Source organism: Hevea brasiliensis, chromosome 7 (assembly GCF_030052815.1).
Source record: "Hevea brasiliensis isolate MT/VB/25A 57/8 chromosome 7, ASM3005281v1, whole genome shotgun sequence".
In the NCBI taxonomy this organism is placed as follows: Eukaryota; Viridiplantae; Streptophyta; class Magnoliopsida; order Malpighiales; family Euphorbiaceae; genus Hevea; species Hevea brasiliensis.
In genome coordinates, this window is record NC_079499.1 from 97,348,489 (window position 1) to 97,361,932 (window position 13,444).

General features: G+C 40.9%; 1 long non-coding RNA gene across 5 annotated transcripts; it reads right to left on the reverse strand.

Moving 5' to 3' along the window:
- Positions 1-969: 969 nt before the first annotated feature.
- LOC110642022 (uncharacterized) lies at positions 970-4,450 on the reverse strand. Of its 5 annotated transcripts, none has more exons than XR_009150090.1 (5): positions 4,075-4,450; positions 3,904-3,996; positions 3,256-3,359; positions 2,074-2,278; positions 970-1,446 (listed from the first exon to the last, which is right to left on the reverse strand). It is a non-coding gene; the product is annotated as an uncharacterized LOC110642022 (long non-coding RNA). The 5 variants fall into 5 exon arrangements; XR_009150089.1 differs by lacking the exon at positions 970-1,446 and adding an exon at positions 1,828-1,963; XR_002492373.2 differs by lacking the exon at positions 970-1,446 and having other exon boundaries at positions 1,909-2,240.
- Positions 4,451-13,444: the final 8,994 nt, after the last annotated feature.

Below are 13,444 nucleotides of genomic sequence, written 5' to 3' on the forward strand. Positions count from 1 at the left end.
TCCATGTATATGAATGAAAAGAAAAATAGGAGGAGGAATGAGCAGTTTGGGATGAAAATTCAGATATGAAATCTCCTAATGAAATTCTGAAAGTTTATTATGTGGGTATTTTTTAACTTGTTCTGCAAAGATTTGGATTTAATGGCTAGAGTTACTACTCATTCACAATTGGGGTGTGATTGGATGGTTGGGCCATGGCTTTCATTGTGGGTCTGGGGTGAGGACGAGATTTTTTGTTTTGCTTAGGACAACACCACTAGCGTAACCACTGCAAAAATTAATTTTCTGGCACAGGGTGTTAATCATGTGGATTAAATATATTATTTCATTTATTTAAAATTTTAAATAATTTAGTTTAATTTAAACATTTTTCAAACCATTTAAAAACAATATGGCTTATTAAAAATATATAATTAAATCAAACCATAACCATTAAAATGAGAACTTTTATGAAATTTTTATTTAATTTATGTGAAAATGTATTAATTTTAATTTACAAAAATGAATGATTCATATATTAAAACCATTTGACCTCATATGTTTATATTAAAATATATGTTACTTATGAGATATGAGGCCATGTAGATTTCAGCATGGATTTCTCTCTCCTCCCGTGGTTAAGAAAGAAAAAAAAAAAAAATTATGTTGCTATTTTGTTTTGGTTCTCAAGTTTTGCTAGTTGGGGTGAGCTGGTATGCATACACAAACAATGGGGAGACTCCAACTCTTACTCTTACAATTGGAAGCTCAGAGCTGGATTTTGGTTTTGGGTGGCAAACAAAGTGGTCCATGTGAGTATGTAATCTCATCCCAAATCAGTTTTGTTTCTATAAGCAATTTGAGGTCCAGCAAAGCAAGCAATGAGATGTCCATGGCCAACTTCTTTATACATTATTGTATCAAGTAATATATTATTTATAAATTTAATGGATAAGAAGAAATTAATGATGAGTAACCAATCAGAGATAATGAAAGAAAGATGCTGATCATTGTCATGACTTGGAAAAGCCCATCACCACACAACTCAGAATCTCAGATGGAAAGTAGGATAATAAGTTCTCGTCTCTTAGAATTAGTCGCTATTATACATTATATTGCATTTTCACAATTCTTCTATCATATCTTTTTCAGTTTATTATCTTGCAGACGAGGCTTTGTCAATGCTGCCAATCATTTTTCTGCCACATAAAGCTGCACACAGTTCTCAGCTGATGAACTTCCGAACGATTTTGAATGGGTTCAGTAATTTGAACCAGTTTAGATTAAGCTCAGTGCACAATTAATCTTGAACAGACCAAACCAAATATCTCCTTTCAAACATATTTACGTCCTTGATATTCAATTTTCAAACTCTTGTCAAGATCCTCAAAGTTACGTGCACAAATCGTGCCCATGCTCTAACAGATTCACATGTGTAGGAACAATTACAGGGAAGATCTAGATCAACTGAAAAGTGGCACATTGAGAGACATTACATCCAGGGAAGCAAGCCGCAGAAGAACTTTTCTAGAAAGAAATTTGAGTCTCAAACAGATATTATGAACACTCAATTGATCTACAAGCCAGTGTTGTCAAGAGGAGTCTGGGTGAGGCAAAATCCGGGCACCTCGCCTGGGAAGTCTCCAGGTGAGGCGCCTTCAACCAGGCAATGCCCAGGCGAGGCGTCATTAGGTGCCCGGGGCAAGAAATTAAAAAAAAAAAAAGTAAAAAAAAAAAAAAAAAGAAGTTGAGAAAGAGAAATACTGATCTGATTTGTTTTCACCTTTTGGCATCCACGCGATAATTAGAGAATTAATATTTTGAGTTTGCATGACATAATGAATGACATTGAATAATGCATCTAGAATTTTAAATTATATTATGTATTTTATGGTTTTTGCTTTAACATTTTGCTTTAAGAAAAAAGAATAACCGAGCAAAGCAGGCTATACTTTCTATTCTCCGTATCATGGAAAATAAATACCTGTCATAATAATAAAGGAGAAAAATAAAGCTTTGAACATATCAGACATTCAACCAAGTATTGTTCATTGAACTCAATGAGGTTTAGGCTGATTATGATGGAAATATTACCATGAAAGGTCTGAAAAACACACAGCAACCCTGCATAATCAGTTGATGTCAGCTTCCTGCCAAGTCTAATTGTTGAGGGAAGCGAGGCCATTCACAAACCTTGCTTAGAAAGATTCACAACTAAACGAGCCTACTCAATAAGTTGTGCTATTCAGAATTTCAGTGTGCTGCAGCCAAAAATGAACACCCAAGAATTTTCATAGACCTAGAGAAACCATATAGACAAAGACAATAAAGACGACTTGGACATAGAAACTGTAATCATTTATAAGGTAATTTGATTTGCATCCAATTTTCCAAAATGTTATGTGAAATATAAAGCGGTGAAACACCATTGCCAATTGGTCAATTAGTATAACTTATTAGCCTCCAGAAAAATACACGAAATCTCTTGTCAACACACAATTTTACATGCATTGGCTCAATGAAAAGCAGTCTTTTGGTCAATCCACTGGAGTTTTGGTGTATCTTATCTTTTCTAATTTCTAAAGCAATGACCAGTGATTGTAAATTAAGAGCATGAATGGAGAGTCACAATTTGAATAGACTTAACTGACATGAGACGAGCTAATGGAGCAAAAACTCTGGCATATGAAACTGTTGACATGAAGGCAAACTAATGGAGCAAAAGACTTATCTTCCTTGTACTTTGTACAATATGTTGATGACATGAAAGACTTACCTTGTTTGTGCAAAAAGTTGATGACATGAAGACAAACTAGTGGAGCAAAAGCTCTGGCAATATGAAACCCAGTAACTGACACATGGAAGTAACATTCATCTCATACAACCAAAAAGTCCAATTTAACAATCTGTGGAAACATGCTCAATACAAAAAAGAGAATTCACCATGAAAAAGCAGTTGTCAAACTATAGTGAATTGACCACGGTTAGCAACACATTTAATTTGCAGCAAGAGAGAACTCTTTCTATCTGACATTCTATGTTAAACATGGAAAGTGATAGTACATCTAAAAAACCAAAAAGAGTACTCAATAAGAGAATGGAACCACACTCAGATGCTCACACACAGAAATTAAAACCTGGAGAGAGGCCAAATGCAAAAAGAACAATGAAAGGATAAATAGCGGGGGGAAAGACTGGAAGACAATTACAAAGGAGTTTTGGAACAAAAATAAAACTATTTTTTACAATGACAAAGAAAGTTAACTTAATGCTCACAATCATTTGGCTTTTCTGCAACGGAATCACAATGCCCTCCCATCCTCCCCTTCGAGCCGAGTTACTGATTCCTAATCTTGCTCTCAGCCACAGTGAAAGGAGTCCTGTTACATCAAATTCAAACACAATCATTTAGTTTGCTCGCATGTCCATCTATGTTGTGAAATTAATTGGACTAAATGCCCCACATTGAAAATATATGAAATGGAATGGCAAAATATAAAATAGTTAGGGTTACAACATTGAAATGGCTAGTCTTTTTAACGTGTAAAGCAACTTATATAAATCTAGACTAAAATGGAAAAAGTGTAATTTGCCCTCCTTTGGTACCACCATTTATCTAATTGCACATTCCTATATCCTCAAAGAATCCAACTGTAAAATCTTTCATAACTCTCATTCATTGCTACTAACATTATTCATCTTAAATCCACAATCTTAGCACCTCAGAAATTTAACTGCATTTTCTCCAATCACAACATACTTGAATACAAGCAAGAAACAAATGCAGATAACTATTTAAACAGCTAAGATTTGCCTAGAATTGGAATCAAATTAGGACAAAATAATCACAACATAAAACCCTTTACGAAAAAACAAGAAGATAAGTACATTAGATGAAATTATAACAATGGAAAGCTAGCTAACCATTAGGATGAAACATTTCACAGGTGAATCGAACGCGAGGTGGCTTTTATGTGTAAATCTCACCAAATGTCAACCTTATGCTGTAAACACCACCTTAATAAAAAAAAAAATCCAAATTAATAATACTATTAAAAAATGAACAAGATCAGGCCATGTAATCTACATCGGTACCTTCCTAAGGAGTCTCATCTGGGCCAAAAATGGTTGGAGATCGGGCATGAGACGGAGGTGACCTGATGACGACGACAACGACGATGCTGTCATGAAATTTTATTTATTTAATTGATGGTGGTTAGTTTGAGATCGAAAATGTAAATCAGAGGAAGATGTTGAAAGGGTGGGTGGATAAGGACGAGAGAGGAGCAGGGAACGAATAAAAAATTGCTTCTGTTAAACACTATCCATCTCTCTGCGTAAAATGTGACTGTTGTTTGCTGCAAGTGTAAGCATTAAGCACCTTTTGGAACCAGCTTCTGGCAGGCTGCCTGCTCCTGCTGTTGCTTTTCTTCTTTCTTCATATTATTCCTTTTATTTTTTTATTATTTTTATTGTTAATCCAAAAATAATGTATTTTCCCTTATAAAATAATTTTTTTTTGCAAAGATAAAATTACATTGAAGAAGGGGTTAGCTTAAAAGAACAGTAACATTAGTAGCCCAAATACCACAGAGTTAAAATTAAGGAGGCCCAATTGTTGCTAGCCCCAACAAATCAAACAGCCCATAGGTCCACAACGAAACCCTAGAGCTAATAGACGAAGGAGCTGGAAGAAGGCAACCCAATCTCAGCACCACACAGCTTTCATCCACCATTTGGAAGAAGTTCAACAGCTCTCAAAAAATAAGCAATAGTGAGAGCATGAGAAACCCATCACCAGCCATGAGGCCATTCTTCTAGAACCAGAGCTAGACCTCCAAAAAAGGAGCTCAAACAGAACTTAGTGATTCACGGGAGAGTAGATCCGTAGAGCTCAATCGGCATTTTCACCTTAGAAGATCAAGCAGCCATCATACGCGCCGGCTATGTGTCACGGCCTCATAGGCTCAAGTATTAGCACTCACTTGAGACCGTGTAGCACTTAGCTAGAACTCTTTCAAGACAAGTTAGCCAACGAGAATGTCAGAATAATCAATCTGTGGATTAAAATGAATATTACATTAGCATAGGACTTTAGCAAGCCAATTGGGAGAATATCACAAGCATCTCATATAAACAAGCATAGCAACACATCAAATAATGGGACAAGAATATTCGATGAACATCCTACTTCTTTCATTCAATTAATATAATCAATACAAGGAGATAAGTAATCCTCACATCACTTGTAGGCAAGGGGAAAATTTACAAGGAATAAAGGGACAAAAACTCAACAACCAGTGGCTAGTTGGGCCTAGCACTGGCCAACTAATCACTCCCCCCTAAAGAGTGTTTGGAACACAATGAGGTGTGGTAGGAGAAAACATCATTATGCTTGAGCTATCACACCCTAATATTACATAAATAAAAAATAAATATAAAATATCCCTTTTAGTCCCTGAAATTTACATTTCACTATCCAAACTTTTTATCCCTTGACATTTTCCCCCACTCCAATAATCAACATCCTCGTCAATTGATGTTGTAGCATTGCCTCAATCTCTTTGTACATGTGTTGCAGAATATGTGATGAAATACTGCATCATTAAAAACCCTTTTTCAAGTAAAACTCAATGGGAAAAACCTTGGTGAAGGCAAAAGAGTGCAGTGCATATTTACAGCTGCGATTGAGCTTGTAAGAACTTATCAATCTTTTACTTATGTGGTTGGAGGTTTGTTTCCTTCTCCCAACTAGTCTCTTTTACGCTCAAACCCTTGCATTTGATGAGGTACTCCTTAGATGGCTGACACTTGGTGGTTTTGACAACTCACTTTGCCAGGATCTCTTATATGTCACGACTCAACCTATGGGCCGGACCAGCACTAGGACCTAGGCCAGCCTAAAGCCCCCGAGGCCTGTAGTAAGCCTAACTATTTATTTATTTAACTCTAAGGCCCATTTGGGCCCAATTTCAAGAAATCAACCGGACAGAGTCCGGCCATAAAATGGACCTACCAACGGGGAGTTTTTGACTCACCCGACCTGTAAACACAATAAATACTCAATTTGGGAGCTCAGCTCACCCTCCACATACTCATATCATCATAAAAACATATGAGAGCTCAGCTCCCTCATCCAGTCCATCAAACATGCATATCATTATACGTTTACAGGTCCAACATGGTAATAATATTACAGACCAAAATCAAATAAATATTTCTAACACATGCGGAAATTCTAGGAGTAGATAAAATTACAAAAATATTGATAAACAACCTGCGAAAGAGAAAGGCAGGTTAACCACAATAAAATCCTCCTGTAGCCTGAAAAATATTGAACAGGAGTGAGCGTTCGACTCAGAGAGTAAAATATCAATTTAACCATAATCTCTATAACTATCTAAAACTAATGCACTCTGTAGAGTGAAATGCAACATCAACAACATTTTCACATCATAACATCAAAAAGGTAATTTGGAGCACTCACACACCCAATAATATCAATCATAGTATATGGGGTGATCCTATCTGACTCTCTTAATTCCAAGCGTGCCGTGAAGAACTCGGCTCGGACTTCCACTTAATAACCAAATCGGGGTCCCAGTGAAGAACTCAAGGCTGTGTCTACCGAAGGACCGGGTCTCGTGAAGATCTCAAGCGTGTCTACCGTCCTATCCATAGTCCACACCACATCATACGCACGCCAACGCATACGCTGCTTGCTCCAAATTACCACAACAACATACATGGCACTTTCACAGTTATGAATGCAACATAAATCGTGCCTAAAGTTTATCTACATAGATATATGCATATAAGTGATGCATGGGCATGCTTGAACATATAATAATAGTGAAATTACAATTAAAATTAATATTTTACTCACAGACTTGACAACGGTCACTGTGGCGGCTGGGCGGAGGAAGAAGGCTGTCCCGGCTCACCTGACAATTACATTACAATTATTTAATACAAATGACTCAATACAAATCAAGAAAAGACCAAATACGTCCTAAGTCGTGCCGAAAATCCGGCAGAGTCTCCCCTATACCTAGGACCTACCCAACCTGCAAAAAAGCTCAAATCACACTTCTATATTCTCAACTCATATATCCATAGTTCAATCACATCACACAGCCCCTCCTGGGCCCATCAAATCAGTCATTCATCACAGTATGTAAAATTTCAATTTAGTCCTTATAATTGATCATTTTTGCAAAAACTGCCCAAATAAGCTCTAAAAATTCTAAAACTTTGCCCCGTGGTCCTTAGTAATATTATTAGGCTATTGCAAAAGAATCATAATTTTCTGAGCTACCACGAATATTTTATGAATTTTTTAATCCTATTTAAGCACTAGAAAATTACAAAAAAGTAAGGTTCGGGTTTACCTTTGCCGATTCTGACTTCGAGGAGGCGCTCAGGACATCTGACAATGGGGGGTAGCCAAAAATTTGGTCCAATTCGGAGACTTTTTGATGCAGTGCATGCGTAGGAAATTCCACGAACTCGGTCAACTGTCGAATTTCCGCGAATTGAGGATACCTACACGAAGCCCACAACACGGGGGTTAGTATATAATTTTTTCAGAATTTTCTAAGCTCATTTAATGCTCGAAAAGACAATGCGAAGTTCTGTGGGACCCATCGAAAAACGGTGTCGAAAAAATTCAAAATTTATGTCGCCGCGAAGCTCTCGATGAGTGGAGCGCTCTGGTACTCTCGATTTTCTCGTGGGATTCACGATTTGCGAGAAATCTAGCCCGAAAGTCAAAATGGGCTAAAACTTCCTGGGCAAAAATTGGACAAACCGCTCGATGGATTTTGGTGTTCTTGGTGTCTATAGAAAGCTCTCGACGAGTAGATAATTTTAGACACAAGACCCGGTCCAATTGGTGGCCGGATAGCCCGGATTTCGGCCGGGAAGTCGAAGAGTCGCGCGCGCGCTACGCGTCGTTTCTGGGGTCGTTTTCCGGCGTTCCAGGCGGCGGCCGGCCGTGGGGGAGGGCTGAGGCGGTGCGCCAGCGAGGTGGGAAGGCAGAGGAGGTGGCGGCGCGGCAAGGGGAGGAGGGAGGAGAGAGAAAAGAGAGAGAGAAGGGAGAGTGGTCAGACGCGCGCGGGAGGAAGAAGGAAGAAAAACAAAAAGGCCGGTCCAATTCAACGGGTCCGATCCGGTCCTGTTCGATGCGGCCGTTCTGATTCAGGATACAAAATTTTGAATTTTTACTCTGCCTCGGGATCGAAAACGAGGTCCAAAAATTTCGAAAAAATTTCAGAAAACTCAGAAAAATACGTAGACTCCAAATATATTTTTAATTTTGCCACGTGGTCTTTAAATTAATTTTTAAAAATCATCAAAGTTTATATTTTCGGAAAATCGAACCCGATTTTTAAAATCCGAAAAATCTCAAAAAAATTCCTAAAATTTAAATAAAATTAAAATACCAAAAATGCTCATAAAATAATAAAATTTAAAATTTTAGGGTGTTACATTCTTCCCCCCTTACAGAAAATTCGTCCTCGAATTTTACACAAGGCAGAATAAAGCACATGATTATACATTGAACAGATAAAGGTACTTGCTACGCATGTCCCGTTCTGACTCCCAGGTGCACTCTTCCACTGACTGGCTCCTCCACAAGACCTTAACCATAGGGATCTGTTTTGGTCTTAGCTGTCTCACTTGGTAGTCCACTATGGCTACAGGTTGCTCCTCAAATGTCAAATTCTCCTTTAGCTCTATTACATCCGGCTGTAGTACATGAGAAGGATGTGGAATGTATTTCCTGAGCATGGAGATGTGAAATACGGGATGAACGTGAGAAAGGTTGGGTGGTAGCTCCAACTGGTAAGCAACTGCTCCAACTCTATCAGTAACCTCAAAAGGTCCGATATACCGAGGTGCCAACTTGCCCTTCTTTCCAAATCTCATGACTCCCTTCATTGGAGAAACCTTCAGGAATACATAGTCGCTTACTGCAAACTCCACATCCCTCCCTCTAGGGTCTGCATAACTCTTCTACCTACTGAAAGCTGTTTTCAATCGTTCCCTGATTAAGGGAACCATCTCTGATGTGTACTGCACTAGGTCTACATCATGCACCTTCGCTTCTTCCATTTCCGTCCAACACAGAGGAGACCTACACTTTCTTCCATATAGTGCCTCATAGGGTGCCATCCCTATGCTGGAATGGTAACTGTTGTTGTAGGCAAACTCCACCAAAGCTAGCTGATCATCCCATTGACCTCCAAAATCCAAAACACTCATGCGAAGCATGTCCTCCAGTGTTTGGATTGTCCTTTTGGATTGTCCGTCTGTCTGTGGGTGGAAAGCCGTACTAAAGTTCAACTGTGTGCCAAGTGCCTCCTGCAACTTCCTCTAAAACCGAGAAGTGAACTGGGGCCCTCTGTCAGATATTATGGAAGTCGGAACTCCATGCAATCTGACTATTTCTCGAATGTAGAGTCGGGCGTACTGTGCCACAGAATATGTAGTCTTCACAGGCAAAAAGTGAGCTGATTTGGTTAAGCGGTCTACAATTACCCATATCGAAATCATATCCTCGCGTGGTACGAAGCAACCCAGTCACAAAATCCATAGTGATCATTTCCCACTTCCATTCTGGGATAGGGAGCTCTTGCAGCTTCCTTGACGGTCTCTGGTGTTCAAACTTCACCTTCTGACAAGTCAAGCACTTGGACACAAAGTCTGCTATGTCTCTCTTCATGCCATTCCACCAATAGCTATTCTTCACATCATGGTACATCTTGGTGGAGCCTGGGTGGACACTGTACAGGGTATAGTGTGCCTCTTGCATGATTTCATTTCTGAGATTGTCCACATCGGGCATACATATCCTAGAACCTTGCATAAGGGCGCCATCATTGGCAAACCCGAACTCACCACCTTCACCTTGCTGTACTCTTTCTATGATCTTCATCAATTGTTAGTCTCTGTGTTGGGAAACTCTAACTCTGTCCTGCAAGTCTGGCCTCACTGAAAAATGAGCCAACAATACCCCCTCATCTGAAAGATCTAGGATTAAACCTTGATCCATCAACTCATGTACCTCCTGAATCAATGGTCTCTTCTCCACTGAAATGTGCGCCAAACTGCCAGAAGACTTCCTGCTCAAAGCATCTGCTACTACATTGGCCTTCCCAGGGTGGTACTGGATGGTGCAATCATAGTCTTTCAGAAGCTCCATCCATCTCCTCTGTCTCAAGTTTAAGTCCCTCTGTTGGAAGATGTACTTCAAACTCTTGTGGTCGGTGTATATCTCGCACACTTCACCATACAGGTAGTGTCTCCAGATTTTTAGTGCAAAGATTACAGCCGCCATTTCCAAATCATGGGTGGGGTAGTTCTGCTCATGCCTCTTCAGCTGTCTTGAAGCATAAGCCACTACATTTCCATTCTGCATCAAAACACACCCTAAGCCAACTCTGGAGGCATCACAATACACGGTGTATCCTTCACCACTCTTAGGTGGTGTCAACACAGGGGCGGTGGTTAGACACTCCATAAGTGTCTGGAAACTCTTCTCACAGTCATCTGTCCGAATGAATGGAACATTCTTCCGGGTTAACTTAGTTAGGGGAGCTGCTATCCTAGAAAAACCCTGTACAAAACGCCTATAGTAGCCAGCTAGACCCAGAAAACTTCGCACCTCAGTGACTGTTGTAGGCCTAAGCCAATCAGTTACAGCTTCAATTTTCTTGGGATCCACTTGAATGCCGTCACTAGAAACCACGTGTCCCAAGAATGAGATGCTTTCTAGCCAAAATTCACATTTCAAAAATTTGGCATATAGCTGGTGCTCCCTCAAAGTCTGCAACACCATCCTCAAGTGCCACACGTGTTCTTCCTCGGTCCGAGAGTACACCAAAATGTCATCTATGAATACGATGACAAAACGGTCCAAAAACGGCTTGAACACCCGGTTCATCAAATCCATGAAGGCTGCTGGTGCATTAGTGAGTCCAAAAGACATCACCAAGAACTCATAATGACCATATCTTGTCCTGAATGTCGTTTTGGACACGTCCTCATTCTTGATTCTCAACTGATGGTAGCCTGATCGCAGGTCTATCTTGGAAAAGAATCTAGCTCTTTGGAGCTGATCAAACAGATCATCGATCCGAGGAAGTGGAAACTTGTTCTTCACAGTCACCTTGTTCAGCTGTCTATAGTCAATACACAATCTCAATGACCCATCCTTCTTTCTCACAAATAGAACAGGAGCACCCCAGGGTGAAGTGCTCGGACGTATGAAACCTTTGTCCAACAGCTCCTGTAGTTGCTCCTTTAACTCTTTCAATTCTGCTGGGGCCATCCTGTAAGGTGGCATTGATATGGGGTTTGTACCCGGAACAACATCAATGCAGAACTCTATTCCCCTTTCTGGTGGCAACCCTGAAAGCTCTTCAGGGAAGACATCCATGAATTCTCTGACAATATGAACATTTTCCATGTTGGCACCTTCTACAGATGTATCTCTCACCAATGCCAAATACCCTTGGCATCCACGCCTCAACATTTTTCTAGCACTAATTGCTGACACCAAGTTATATGGAGACACGCTCCTGTCACCATCAAAGCTAAACTCTTCCACACCAGGTATGTGGAAATACACCTTTTTGTTCCTGCAGTCTAAGGTGGCATAATGAGTTGCCAACCAATCCATCCCCAAAATTACATCAAAATCCATTACTGGTAGAGGAACCAAGTCTGCTGGGAGGATCTTTCCATCCACTACTACTGGGCTACCCGGAAAAACCATATCTACATCTATGTTGTCACTAAGTGGGGTAGCTACCGACAAAGGGCATCCTAGAGTTGTAGGGTTTCTACCCAACCTCATGGCAAACACAGGGGAGACAAATGAGTGCGTAGCACCCGGATCTATTAAAACACGAGCCTCATAGGAACAGACCAGAAGAATACTTGCCACAACTGCATTTGAAGCTTGAGCATCCTGGTGGGTCAGGGTGAAAACCCGAGCTTGACCCCTACCCTGAGTGGCGTAACTCGACATCGACTTCTACCTCTGACCGCCTCCAAATCCATGTCCCCTTGTCCTCGGCCTGTTGGCCACTAAACCGATCACCGCCATGCCGAAGCACCCGGATACAATTGGCGAGGAACATTTGCAACAGAACCCTGTGACCCCATCTGTGGCTCACTGAACACGGGGCATTCTCTAGCAAAGTGACCTGGTTGGCCACACCTGAAGCATACTCCTGAACCCATCATACAAGGTCCTGAATGTCCTCTTCCACACTGTGCACAAGGTGCCAAGGAGGATCCTGAACTGCACCGAATCGCTATACCGAATCGTGACCACTGCTGGATCCATACCCTGGTCTGAACCCTCGGGATTTGTGTCTAAAACCACTCCTCTTATTCCTGCTTCTTCCTCTGTATGTAGTTTGGCCACCACTATCCGTAGTACCCATGTGGGGAACACCTGAAGAACCCTCTGCTCTGTTTTTCTTTGCCCTTCCGCTGTCATCCACAGCATAGCTAATCTCAATCTGTCTGGCTCGATCAACCACCGCATCAAAAGACTGATCAGACATCATGGCCAGGTTCGCATACCTTCTGTCAAGCCCCTTTAGAAATCTTTTCAACTTCGTAGTTTCTGTAGCTACTGCTGTAGGGGCATATCTGCTCAATTCGAAGTGCAGAGCATATTCATCTCTGGACACGCCATTCTGTCTTAAGGCCTCAAAGGCCCACTGCTTTTGATCCCTGAAGCTTTCTGGCACAAACCGATTGATGAACAGTTCCACAAACTGAGTCCACGACAAACCCTCCATCAGAGGTAATATGTAGTCATTCATCCATTGTCTAGGCATAGGTCTCATGACATGCTGCATACACTCTATGAGTCTTCTGTCAGTCAACTGTAATTCTGTTCCTGCCTATTTGCAGGAATCCAAAAACCGATACGCATCGTCTGACACATCATAAATACCAGGCACCAACTTCTTGAAATTGATGATCTGTTTGTAAGGTTCCCCTCTTGGTACAGTGGACTGCTGCTGCTGTGGTGGGTGGACCATATATTGTGCAATCATATCGATGGTTCTCTACAACCCAGCTAGAGTAGCTGCCATTGGGTCCATGGGACCCTGTGCCATAAAAGACTGATCCTGTATTGGTGGCAGCTGCTCTTCTACTTGAGCAGCTCTAGGCCTCCTACCCCGCCTCCTCGGGGTAGGCGCCTTATCCTGTGCTGAAACCTCGTCAGGCACATCTGGTTCTGGTGTAGTGGCAGCTCTCCTGCTTTTACGCATTTTCCTGAAATTCAGCAGCATTAGCCCACAAAATTCAAACTGCACGTTACACAGCTCTATGACTCATATTCACACACAATATATAAAGCAGAAACTAGAAGCAAAGATGACAATGCAAGACGAATGTGGACCCTATTTTTCCGCATGTGACTCCTAGTAGACTC